The sequence below is a fragment of the Manacus candei genome, unplaced genomic scaffold, assembly GCF_025592945.1.
Source record: "Manacus candei isolate 608988 ecotype Guabito, Panama unplaced genomic scaffold, ASM2559294v1 h1tg000017l, whole genome shotgun sequence".
NCBI lineage: Eukaryota > Metazoa > Chordata > Aves > Passeriformes > Pipridae > Manacus > Manacus candei.
Window position 1 is genome coordinate 8,659,779 of NW_026138065.1, and position 13,250 is coordinate 8,673,028.

Sequence of the window (13,250 nt, forward strand, 5' to 3'; positions counted from 1 at the left end):
CTTAGCAGGGAGTCTAGACAGGCTGCCACCTAACTGCTGCTAACCATGAGCATTAAGGGGTTAACCCAATGCAGGAATTACTCTATTAGATTCTGTGTTTCATGTTCTACAAGTCAGAAGAGGAAATCATACAGGGGAAACACTTATACTGCTATTATCTTAATATACTCTAAGTGATTAATAACTGTTATCTACTCCATGTGATTTACTGTTAATATTTTGTGCTATGACAATGTCAAGAGGCCCCCAATAGGTCTGAGGACCCACAGAGCTAAGTGCTTTATGAAGGTGCAAGTAGATTATCTCTGAACTCGAGTCTCTCCCGAAAAGCAGGGATTATAAGAGAGATATAGTCATGGAAAGTTAAACATCTTGCTCAGAATCACACACAAGGATGGACCAGGGTCGGAAAATGGACCTAAATGTATTATGTTACCTGGGAGCGCCAAGTCTGCTCTTTGTCCCAACTTTACAGATGTCATCTCTCAGCTTTGTATGAGTTAAAATCCATCAGTTAACATAAAGTATCTGATACTGCTTTAGAATCGCAGTTTTCCAGTGGCTCTACCATGTCATATCTCAGTTCTTTATAGCAGTGAGATATCATACTGGGATGAGCAAGGTGAATTTTTACACACCTACCTGAAAGTGAACACATCAACAAACAACTGAATGAAACATCCCAAGAGAAGGAGGCTGGAAAGACCATTTTCTTGCCCAGTTATTCTGGTTTTTTGTAACAATTTGCATTTCCCTGGAACACATCCAGATGACAAGGAATGCAGCTGACTTTATTACACATGACAGAAAAACATCCTGAAGAATAACTCATTTAAAAGCCTTTGGCCTTTATCTGTTGTTCTTTTCATTTACTTTTTTTTATATGAGGTTGCCTATCTTTGAGGATTAGCCAGTGCCTAAAGGAACAGTGCACCACAGGGCTATAGGGAGTACAGGGCACAAAGGGAGGAAAAGTGAGGAGCTGCTCTTTAAGAAAAAAAGCAAAGAGCACCTGTCCAAACCAAACCTTCAAAATCTTTCTTTTCTGGGTGTAAAACCTGTAAGTATGTAAAGATTTGATTTTTCCTGTGAGCTCCCCAACCTTTCTCTGAAGTATCCACTTGCTTCAAACATCACCAAGCTAGAAAATCTTCTTAATTTTCCTCACCTTTCCTCTTAACAGCTTCTCTCCCCAGAAAAGCTAACCCCACTTTTAGGGGGCTTTATGAGTAGTCTAAACTGTTGGGCAGATGCCCAGGGTGCCACACTAGCTCCCCTCATAGCCATGGTATATACCTCATGGCCCCCAGACAGTCCAGATATGTCCTCACCCTGCCATACCTGGTCTTGGGCATAACCTCTATTCAGCCTCCCAGTAACATCCTTTTGGTGACAATTTTGTCCCCTGCTTGTTTTCTCCACGTTGCTTGTAGCCAACACAGAAATACCACATTCAGTGCAACTACTGCTGCAGACAAAAATACCACAGGACGGGAAAATACTTTTCTAAAACCCTTGGTGGCAGCAGCAATGCTTTCTGTCAAGCTTTTGAATGTAGCTCTTACATCTGTCTGCTTTGTCTTCCTTCCCTATCCTGCTTTATATCTTCAGGAAAGGGGTAAGTGTCCTGCAGAGTGCTGCAGTGGCCAGGGTCTCCTAAGGCTTCCCTCACAGTGCAGCAGGTGGCTTGTGCTGAAAGGAGAAGGTTTTAGTCTGGAGAGATGAAGGGTGCCAAGGGAAGCTGCATAGCACAACATTATAGGTGAAGTCAAGAAAATCTATAAAGCCTGCAGAAGCAAGTTTTCCTGCGAAGCTGAGACATTATTTGATTTGGATTTCTTATGCTCATTCAGAAAAGTTATCTCCAAGAAATAAAATCCCCTGAAATATAATTTCCAAAGTATTTGTATATTACATGCTTCATCAGATTGGGCTTGTATGCTAAATAAAGGGACTTCTAATAGGAATAAAACACAGACTTTTTACTTCTGCCATGTTTTGGTTTGGGGGATGGTTTATTCAAAAAATGTGAATAAAAACCATGATTTGCTTTTTATACCAAAATGTATGTTGGGATGATGAATTCGGTAATGATGCAAGAATTCTCAGAAGCGTAGTCAAATTGAGTTTTCCATCTCACTCAAATGAGGTTTTTGATTTGGACTATGGCTGTGCAAATCCTGCCTTGGGAAGAAGAGAGTTGGGATGTTATTTGCAATGATCACTAGGTTTGTGGTCCCACTTGTTACAAAATGAGAGCTTGAAACTCTGAAGCTTCCTTCCTAATGGGGAATGCCATTATAGTCTATATGCCTGAAACTGAATTTGGTTAAATTTCCTTCCATCTGTGTGCTCCAAATGACTGACTATAATTTGAAAGTGCCAGAGCTCACCAGAGAAATAAAATTGTGGAGGGATTTTAAGGTCGTGAACATCCAGCTGAATCTGCAAGGCACTACAGGAGCTACAGGCACTGAGAAAACAGACTTTCATGTAGCTGCCAGCTCCTTAAGGGGACATATGGAGCTGTGCCGAGGAGCGCACCAGACTTTACTGAGGTCCCTGGCTCAGCCTCCTGCTAAAGGAGGGGTGTAGCTCAGGGGACCAGATGTGAGATGAGAGAAGTCAGAACAAATTCAGCTGTAGCCAAAGGATTCTGCAGCAGCAGGCACCATCCCACATCCCCTGCTCTATCTTTGGCTCTGGCAGCAGTGGCCAGACCTTGGCTTCCAGTGCTCTGGCAGGAGTTATGCATATCCTTATGCCCGTGGCAGTATGTTGCTCCAGGCAACTGCCAGTCTATCTGTTTCATATATATATATATATATATATATATATATATATATTTGTGCATGTGTGGTTTTGTGTGTATTTATCTCCTAGTGTTATTTAAAATATGAAAAGAAATAAAAGTAAACCTGAATGAACTTGCAAAAATTATTCAATCAGTGAACAGTTCTACCAAGGTTTTTCACATCTACAGTGCGACGTAATGAACTTGCATCATCCACACACGGCTGAATTTGCCCTCTAACTATTTTCAAAACAACTGGAAATTCAAAGTGATTCTTTTTATTATCTCTGGGTATCAGCAGCAACACATGCAAAAGTCCCGATGACTTCAATGCCTTTAGTTTTTCCTTCTCAGGTTAGTAATGAAAGTTAGACCTGGAAATAAATTTCAAACACCCTAAAGCAAAATTCACTTGCTCAGCATATATACCTGATACTTTTAATAATTTCTCATCCTCAAAATTTGTTCTGCATAGCTTGATCACTTCCACTATCCCTTGCTTTTTCTTGGGCAGTATTTGGGGTTAACAAGGTATAAAATATTTGTGCTAACAGTTTACATTTGTGATGGAAACTACTCTGGCATTTTTCCTCACTGTGTTTAAAAAAATAATTCAAACATAAGACAAGTAAAAGACAAAATCCAACAACTGAGAATCCTAGAGACTAAGAAATGACCAGAGAGAAAACCATGGACTGCTGTGTTTCTTTTAGTGGTATATTAGTCTTAACTAATTCTTAGTGAAAGTCAGCTAGAATGAAGGTACTAGAGCAAAAGAAAGCAAAAGAAACTAAACATTGGAAAACATGATCTCAGCCAGCCAAGAATGAATGACTGGATTGGCAGAAAAAGCTCTTGAGGAAAAAACAATCAAATACTTAGGGAGAGTTAACAGTGATACTTAGGGAAGCACAGTGGTACTTAGGGAAGTACAGTGATAAAAAAACAAATAATCCTTGAAAAATAGTTGACCTCAAACAGCTCTGTGAAATGTTCTGTTGCTTTCATCTGCCATTCATCTGTTTACATTAAGGTCTTATAATTTTTATTTTCCACAAAAGGGAAATTGAAGCTAGACTTCATATTGTGTTTAATTCACAGAGAGTATCAATTTTTGTGCTAGAGGCTGTCTCTTTAATCAATGTGTCACGTGTATTTATCTGGCTCATGCAATAATTTGTTTCCTATTGTTTTGGAGATTGGTGACTCTTCTTGAAGTGACATCTGCTAGAAGCTCCTCTCTGCAATTTTGTTTCTCTTGTGAGTTTTGACACCTTCACACTGCAGTCAATCATTTGGAGCACACAGATGGAGGGACTTAATCAATCTGATTTCAGATAATATTGACCATAATGTGGAACCCATCAGGTGATAAAAAATCCCAGGACTTTGGCATTTTGTTTTGCCATAGAGCAGACCATAACTTAGTGACCAACCATTCACATAATCACAGGGTCATTGAATGTTAGAAAAGTTTAGGCCAAAAAGAGATGTTAAAAATTTTTGCATTCACTTAAAGCAGGTTTAGCATCAAAGTAAGATCAGGGGGCTCATTGTACTGACTCGGCTCTCAGACATCCTGCCATGACTAGATCTCTGGGATAATAAGGAAGGAACACGGACTTCAACAGAGGAACAACCGGCACCTTTTTGATCCCATTTGTTTTGCTTTAGAAGCATAAATTTGAGACTGTCTCAAGTCCAGACCTGCTTTGCACCCACAGGTCCCAGAAGCATACACAAGGAATGTGTCTGTCCACACCAAGGACATACCAAGGTATAAAAGCATATCTTTGAATACCTGTATTACAGATAGCCTGGTTATTGCCATATCTGTCAAGGTAGATTCTCCATTTCAGACACCACAGTGTCTTGCTGCATCAGGGTCACAGGGTTCCCTGTCACATACAGGGTCTGACACTACTGCAAGACTACATGTGATCGTAGACAACTGGACTGATCTACTACAGTGAGGTAACTCCCATGAACACAGGTTAGGACATGCCTGAAGGTTTGGCCCATTGACAACTATTTTCATAAAAGTAGAAATGTAGCTTAAACAGCAGACTCCAGGATGAGAAACACTGGAATGTGTGAAGCTGTAGCCAGCACATAGTCAGGAGTAACACATGAGTTCTCTGTAAGGGCTTGTCATGTAGACTTGCTGCCTAGCAAACAGTCCTCTACTGCATGTAAAATGTCCTTTTCCTGCTCAGAACAATTTTTACCTTCCCCTTTCCTCCAATTTTTGCCCATTTTTCAGTTTTGTTTGCATTCAACTTTCCCTAATTAAGTAGGGGAAAAATGCATCATTATTCCTATCTTTCATGCAGCTTCTTCTTGAAGCACTTCATAATTGTGCAAAAGTGTAGTAAGATGCTTACACATTATCTCAGAAATGGGAAACTAAGACTGGGCACTCTGTCTCCCTGTGCTTGATATCTTCCTTACCTAGCAGCTCAGTTTGTTGTCTGTTCCAATAACTGGTTCATGTTTTTGTCCAGTGAACTTCTGTATGGATCCTTTACAACTCCAGAGGATGTCTCTGTTAATGGGCACTCAGATTAGGGAAACTGCTTTCTGCTCATAGCCCTATCTTTCCTGGAGTCACAATTTTGAGCTGATGTTTTATTATCAATATCTCACTGCTAAAAGCAATTATTTAAGGGTATCACCCAAGTTCACTGATATTTTGGACATTCCAGTAATTCTCCTGTCATCCATTCCTAATCTAACAGTGTAATTCTATTTATTTTTCTTGTCCCTTTCATATGGTCTTCAGAATATCCTATAAAAGGAGTCATCTATCAGAAATTACCAGGAAAAGTCCACTAAGTAGATAATAAATATGATCCTTATTTCTTTCTGTATCTAGAAACTGGGTTTGTCTTTTAGAATCCCTTAAACTAGTGATATTGCTTATTTGTAAATATGAAAAATGAGAAAAAACTTTACCATTAAATTATGAAATTAGGTTATAATTTGCAGAAGGTCACTGTATCAAACAGGGCGCAGCCCACAGAAATATTTCATTGGAAACTAGTTGTCTTTGAATTCTCCATGCTACTGGTCCAAGTCAGTGGTTTAGAAAAACAGTTAATCTTATCCAGATGTGCATAGGAGGATGGATGCACTCCACTTTCATTTCACTAAATTAACTAAAAAGTTGGTAATTTTCCAGACAGGGTCCAAATCTGGAAACATTTACAAAGCTATTTCTATGATGACCACATAATACCACCTTGCAACCGAGCACAGAACAAGCCCATACCTCTCTGGGTGGAGACAGTCTTCATCTAAAGCACTCACAGGCTTGGATACCTACCAAGGGCTTCTCTCAGCTTTGCTGTGGAAGCATTCACTAATTTTAGAAACAAAAAGAAATTGTGTTGTGAATAGGAACCAGAAGAAAGGATTCAAGAAGGCTGCCTGTTTTGTCTGCCTGTGACTCTTTCAGTGATGCCTGTCCAGAACCTCAGCATTGACAAGACCAGAGAAAGGCTCAGCCCAGACTTAGAAATCTATATTTTGAGTATGCTAGATAGGAAACAGTTGTGGTACAGTGGCTGTCAACCTGTTAAACTGGGAAGACCAAGTCTCCCACTCAGTCAAATGTTTAAATCACTATGTGTTAAAGTATGCATCTCTACTCCCTCCTCTCTGAATAAAATATTCCTATACATTTTCTAATGAAAATGGAAAGTTACCTTCCAGCAGGGGCAGGCTCTGACATTGAGTAGGACAGAAGGTGACTCTGACTCACTAATTAACTTCCAAGGAAGAAAAATAAATTTAAATAGTACCTGAATTCAGCATTATGAGTTAAATAGCTCTACTGACCTTCCTAGGCAGCTTAAAACCTTTTTCATTTGCTCTCTTGAGAGATCCAGCTCTTTCATGTGCATGTAGAATTTATGATTTTGAAGCCTGGATTCAAGTTGAAGAAATAGACACAGAGAAACCTATATTCTCTCCATTCAGATACATTTAATTATCTACTGACCCTGTCAAATTTCTCTGGGAACTTATTTTTGTTGACATCTCTTCCCATTCTTCCTCAGGTTTATCACTGAAGGTCTGTACCTTCATTGTATCACCTGAGCAGTATTGTCTATATTTAATATAAACTGTAAGCTTTTTGCAACATGGTGTTTTCAGCCTAGAACAAGAATAGTAGTTTGGGTTATTAACCTTGGAAAGTATTTTGAGAACAATCAACAGTCTCGTAGTTGACACACCATGCTGACATAGTTAAATGTCAAAAAATGTAATTCATACTGTAGTTGGGATCTTTCCTTTAAAAAGATGCCCCAGCCAATTGTTCTCTCCTTCTTTACAGATTATTTTTGCCAACCTATGTATTGCTCCTGACTGTACTAATGAGAAGTTTTGCAAAATGAAAACAAGAGCTCTTTGTAAATTCCTTCTCCTTTTGCTCAACATCTTACTACAACTTTCCCAACAAGTTTAACTGCTTTCCCAAGAGACCACAGAGGCAGAATTGATGAAAAAAGACTTCCCAGACATTTCCCTAGTTGTCTTTTCTCATCTTTCCAGCTGTTTTTATTTTATCAAAACCACCCTTTTCTGATAGCTTTTATTAATAGACAATAAAAACAATGATTAAACTTACTTATTTTTCTCCTTTGGCTTTTAAACATCTCAGGAATTATCACAGTGAGGATATTCTTTCTGTATAGAAGTAGATGAGGGAGAATAGTAGTGTCAAATCTTTATGCAAATGAGTTTGTTAGGTTTATGTGGTTACCAGCACCAGGAGGAAATGGCTTTAATTAGGAAAGAAGCTATATAACACAAGATAAAGTGTTTCATTAAGTCCAAATTCTATCGTTCAGATATTATTGCTGGAGAACTTGGATGAAAGGAAGAACTTACTGTCTTGTGATTCAGTAATCCTAAAATCCCTAAATTAGGGAGTTTGGGGCGTTTCAGTCATGCATCCTAGTTTGCCTGGCTGAAGATAGCCAGTTTGGTTTAAAATCAGTGTTTTATATTGTGCTATGTCTCTGAATATTGATACTGTGGAGTTTCACATTTTTCTTTTCCTATCCTCCTTTTCTAGCTCAAGAAAACCTCTCAACCATCACTCAAAACTAAAAAGTAAATTCAGTCTACCTTAATTCCCTGTTGTATTTTATGCTTCTAGGTGAAAAGCTGTCTTAACTTCAAACGGTAGGTGGGTGAAACCAAGAATGATGGAAAGTCTCACCAAAATTAAGTAGTTTGGGGAAGGGAGAGAGAATGAAGGAGTGTTAAAACACCAGGGCAAGAGTTGATGCAAGAACCTGCTAATGGGTCATCCTGCAAGCACATTGATGGAACCCTGCAGGGATGAAAAAATTTTCAGTTCCTAGGTTGATGTTTCCCCTTCAGACATATTTACTTCATTACAAAAATGAAAGGACAAGTGATACCCACTGTCTTTTGTAGATGATGTGGAGAAGGGGTCAGTAACTTCTCTCATGTCAGGAAAACAGACAAAACAGAAGGACTAAGGGGGTTTGTTTCTAGCTGTGTTAATTGTTAATTTAGTTTCTTTTTTATCTTGCATCTCGGGAAGGTCTGATAGCTAGGAAGTGCTATAAGAAGACAAATCTTTGATAACAGTAACCTCTCACTGCTGATGCTCATAGTTATGGAGCTGGACTGTAGGAAACTTGTCTCTTCATTTTCATTTCTTTTCCTAAGCTCTATGGAACCAATTTAAGCTTCTGAGGTGTAATACTGGGACTCATGTCTTTGAAGTATAATGTCTCATGTAATAGCTTAGAGTGTGAGCAGAAGGCAGCTGGACCCTTGCATGACAGTTTTTGGTCTCCAAAAGATAGGCATTTTCCAAGTTAGCTTAATGATAATATGTTTTAGACGTTGGTTTTTTAAGGGGTCTTCTACCATAACACTGTCTTCCACATACATCTTTCTGAAGCCTGAATTTCTTCTGTGTACAACCAGTATTGCTGGGCACTTCTTGGTTTTGGTTTGGTTTGGCTTTCAGAAAAAATAGAAGAAAGAAGTTCTGTGAATCTGTAACAACACTGTTTGGTACCAACAACTAAGTGCCTGCTGGCATAAATACAAGGTCAAGATGAAGCTGTTGATGTGAGTAATCCAAACCGACCTTCTTTCATATCGAATGGAAAATATATCTCAAACATATCCTTTTCTCATTATGCTGTACTGGCCTTGTAGTTATCAACAGGACTTCATGGGTATCCTGTCATGGGAAGCAAAAAAAGACAGCAGAAACAACAAGAATATCATCCTGATATTATCTACCATATTCTGTAATATCTAGACAACTCCCAATATTTATATAATTCTCATTTTCTATTAAGATCAGAAACTAGAATGAAAAACTTTTACAATATCTGATTGTATACTACGCCAACTTTAAGTTATCATTTTTTTTCAGAAAAGACTCTCACATTCCAGTTTTTTAACCAGAAAAAAAATCACCAGCAAGAGTTGACTTTCTGGTCCAGGAGTCAGTGTTATTCAATTAAATGTGTTGGCATTTGTCTATACATTTTTTCTTGAACAGCAGTCACAATTAATAAGTCCATTGACTTCCTGAGTGTTAAGCTCAATTTGCAGTTGTCATGTGCTTTTTGGAAGTACAGGAAGATTGGATGAAACTCTAGAAAACTCCATCTGGCCTTTTTTTTACACCATAGAGGAAGTGACACATAATCTGTTATCACTGTGCCATCCAGTGCTGACTAAATATGATCACCTGAGACTGTGAAGTACCTACGGCCTTTCTGGTTTAGCACATGAGAAGAAGCTTGACTCTGAACACAACCTGGCATATCATATTCATCATCGCCAAATGCAGACTTTTTTAAATGTTATCATTCTGTATCACAAACCATGCAAGAAAGGGAAACATTATTTCAACTCTACCAATACTCTATAATGACAAGAAAATCTGTTAAATATGTTGTGTCTTCTATAGTACAAATAGAGGAAGGGCCAGGTTTTATAAAATAGCTTAACCCTACATTTACACCACATAACATTTTAAGCTGGCAGGAACAGATTCTACAGCTCCACAAACAGCATGCTTCTGCTCCCAACAGATAAGAAAATGCTATGCACAATGTATTGCTTTTGCTTCTAGTACAACACAATAAGGATGCCAACGTTGTAATGACATTAGCAGATATTTAATATGGATGTGGATGAAGTGTGCAGTATGTTGTATTTACAGGGGAAATTACAAGAAGGTTTTGTATATTGTTCCGTGCACACACACATACGCATAAACTGATATTTTTTTAAAATCTTTTTGTCCTTTATACTTTCTGTGCTTTTTGCTTTTGTTTGTGAGACCTGTTTCTATTTGAATTAGTTTTGGATATTGTCGCAGATGTCACAGGTTGCTGAGGTAATTTATAAATAATATAAATTCAGTAACCATAAAATTGGGTTCCATGTTTCAAATTGTTTTCTATGACCTTTTTGTCTGCATCATGACCCTTTTTCATAAACACTGGTTTGCATCATCAATTCCACCTGTTCTTTCAGGAGATTGGCTATCCCTGTTTTGTACTGGGAAGAAAAAAGTAGAAGTGACAAGTGATGCGCATCTTGCTTCATGCACATGGAAATGAGCTGGGTAATGTGATATCATAACTAGTAGCAGTAATCTTAGCAGTTTTCCAGGTTGTATGTTCAGCAATTTGCTATTCATGTTGTGAATTGTTATTCCTGGCTATGTTTACTTAGTATGTCTAATGGGTTTGCCCTTATAATTCTCCCTGCCTCAGTTAAGCTAATAACTATGACCCTTTCCAGTTAGCCTGATGTTCTTCCTCATCCTAAAACAAACTTGCTGACTGATGCTACACAAAGTACAATGCTCAGTTCTTGCAGGCAAATTTTGACACAGTGAGAGTTGAATTTTTTCCCCTGAGAAGTTCTTATGGACAACAGCGAACGATAAAAACCTCTTTGGTCAAGGATCTTTGATCTCTGAATGTGTTACAGGACACTTTATCTGATAGTATGTAGATACTGACAGATAGTGTATACGGTGTTGGGATATAGCACTGGTTTTAGTTCTTTTCTTTTACAAGAAGAGTTTCTGATCTCTTCTGGACTGAGACAGATCCCTAATGTGTGGTCTTGGAACTACTCCAGTCACTTTAATACGTATGAAACTGATTTATATGGGTTGAAGAAAAAATATAGCTCAGTTAATCAAAGTTCTTTGACACACTGTTAAGCAAGAATTTGGCATTTTTCTACAACTGTCATGGTACCTTGTCAGAGGGCTGTTTACTGACTTTGCTACTGAGGCAGAAGTTATTGTCAAAATTAGTTTCATTTGCTTCCAAGACTTCAGTTCTTTGATTTTGATACAGTTGAGATCTTACCTTGGCAGATTTTTGCACCTTCCTGATAGGTCAAGTAAAATGATCTATCAAAACAGCGTTCCAATTCCAACATGTTTTTACCACCTAGATAATGATGTAAAACAAGGTATGATAGCCATAGCATTTCATAAGCAAGCACTCTGAAAGCTGGAATGCAGATATTAGAACAGTAATAATAATTCTTGATCAGTTTCTAGAGAGAACTAGAAGTCTATATCAGATATCAAAGCTTTCAATCCCTTCTGCCAACCTTTCACCAAACTTTGAGTATGACAGAAACATGGAGATTATTAACAATACCTTCTTTACAGCAAAGAAAGAGACATAACTTTGTTTAGAAGTAGAAAATATTAACCTGTTGTGACTTTGTTCTAAAAGCTTGATTGGAACTCTGAGAAATTGTCCTTTCCTAATTTCTTTCCTCATCCTTGATTTTGTATCTCCTTACAGGTCCTCTTTGTAAATGCTTTTGTTATCATTTCCAATTGCCTTTTCGAGGAAGTAACTTAAAGACTTTCATTGTCCTGTCTTAAAGATATTGGTCCCAGCAGACCAATTCTGACATCAGGTAGCATGCAAACTTTTTCTCCTATTCATCAATCTTACCAGTTCCTTCTGTAAAATTGTAAGGCAAATGGCTCTGAATGATAGAGGATGTGTATATTTTGGAATACCTTCTCAACATTTATTCTTGGAATATCAATGTATAGCAGTCATGTGGAAAAAAATATTGGAAACCTTCTTCTCTTTAGTGAGTAGCTTTGTATGAAGGCTAACGACACCCAGGAGAGACAGCCTCTTTAGACAATCATTTGTGTCCTTTCCAGACAGATGTTAATTTCTTGGCTGACAGGTTTCTTGGTGCTCCATGGAGATGTGGTCCTGGGGTACTGTTCCAGCAGGTTGGCCACATGAGGAACAAAACAAATGTCCATACTGTTTGTGGAGATAAATCTTTCTGGTGTAGTACTTAGTTTGATGGATCCAGCTTATTCAGAGCAACTGAAGGGCAGGGATCATGTTAAAACTGTAATTGTTCTGTCTCTGCTCCTGACCTGATATCAAGATGCAGTCTAGACGGGTGCAAATCAGTTGGGCAAGAAAATATGGTTCTGTTATTACTCAAGTTATATTTTGTATCAGGGACTATTCTTTTCTCTGTCCTGCCCACTTCATGGTTTGTGATAATAAAATTCTCCATAACTTACGCACTTTTGATTTCTCTGGTGATTGCCTCAATAATCAGTCTCACCCTCACCTGTATTTTATAAACAGCTTCAGCAGTTGAAACTCTCCTTCTTCAGCCCCTGTCCACTTCCCAAGACACAATTACTGACAGCTACAGTATCAGTGGTTTTGGACTACTGTCCATGGGAAAACTTCAGGAATATGCCTCTGTCTCAAAGTAATGATAATATCAACAAGTTCAGGTTGGCTCTTTAAAAGCTATTTGACTAAGAGTAATGAATTGCGCTAATTATAAAATACAGAAAAGTCCTGTGTTTTAGAGGTCTTCCCTTCTGGGTTGAAAGATACTAAAATAATATTTATTTACATATAAGTAAAGCAAAAATTCAACTCATAAAAAATTATGTAGGTAAATTCACAATTAATCATAAAAGTCAATTGGTCAAGCATTGAAAATGTTAGCAAATCACAGCAAACACTAGAAAGGCTGAAAAATTCTGTTCAACAATCAAATTGTTTGTTTGAGTTCCTTGTCTGCAAATAAAATTCTACTAATGACACTAATATTTGGATATATTTGTTTAAAATACATAGTGGCTATAATCCAGTGAAAATTTGTATTCTTGCTTAACTAATCACTGTGACTTTTTTAAGCATAGTTTCACCACTTCAGTAAATCTGTAATTTATTAAAGATAGTTTCAGATTAATAAACAACAGTTCTTACTCTAATGAAGTTTTTCCCAGAATCAGTATTAGTTTCAAAACTTCAGATAGTTAAAAATATAGTGAATGTAACTAGCTATGCGTAAGTGCTGGCGTTCATAGCTAGATTTATTTTGATGACAGTCTCTGCTAATATTACAGTAC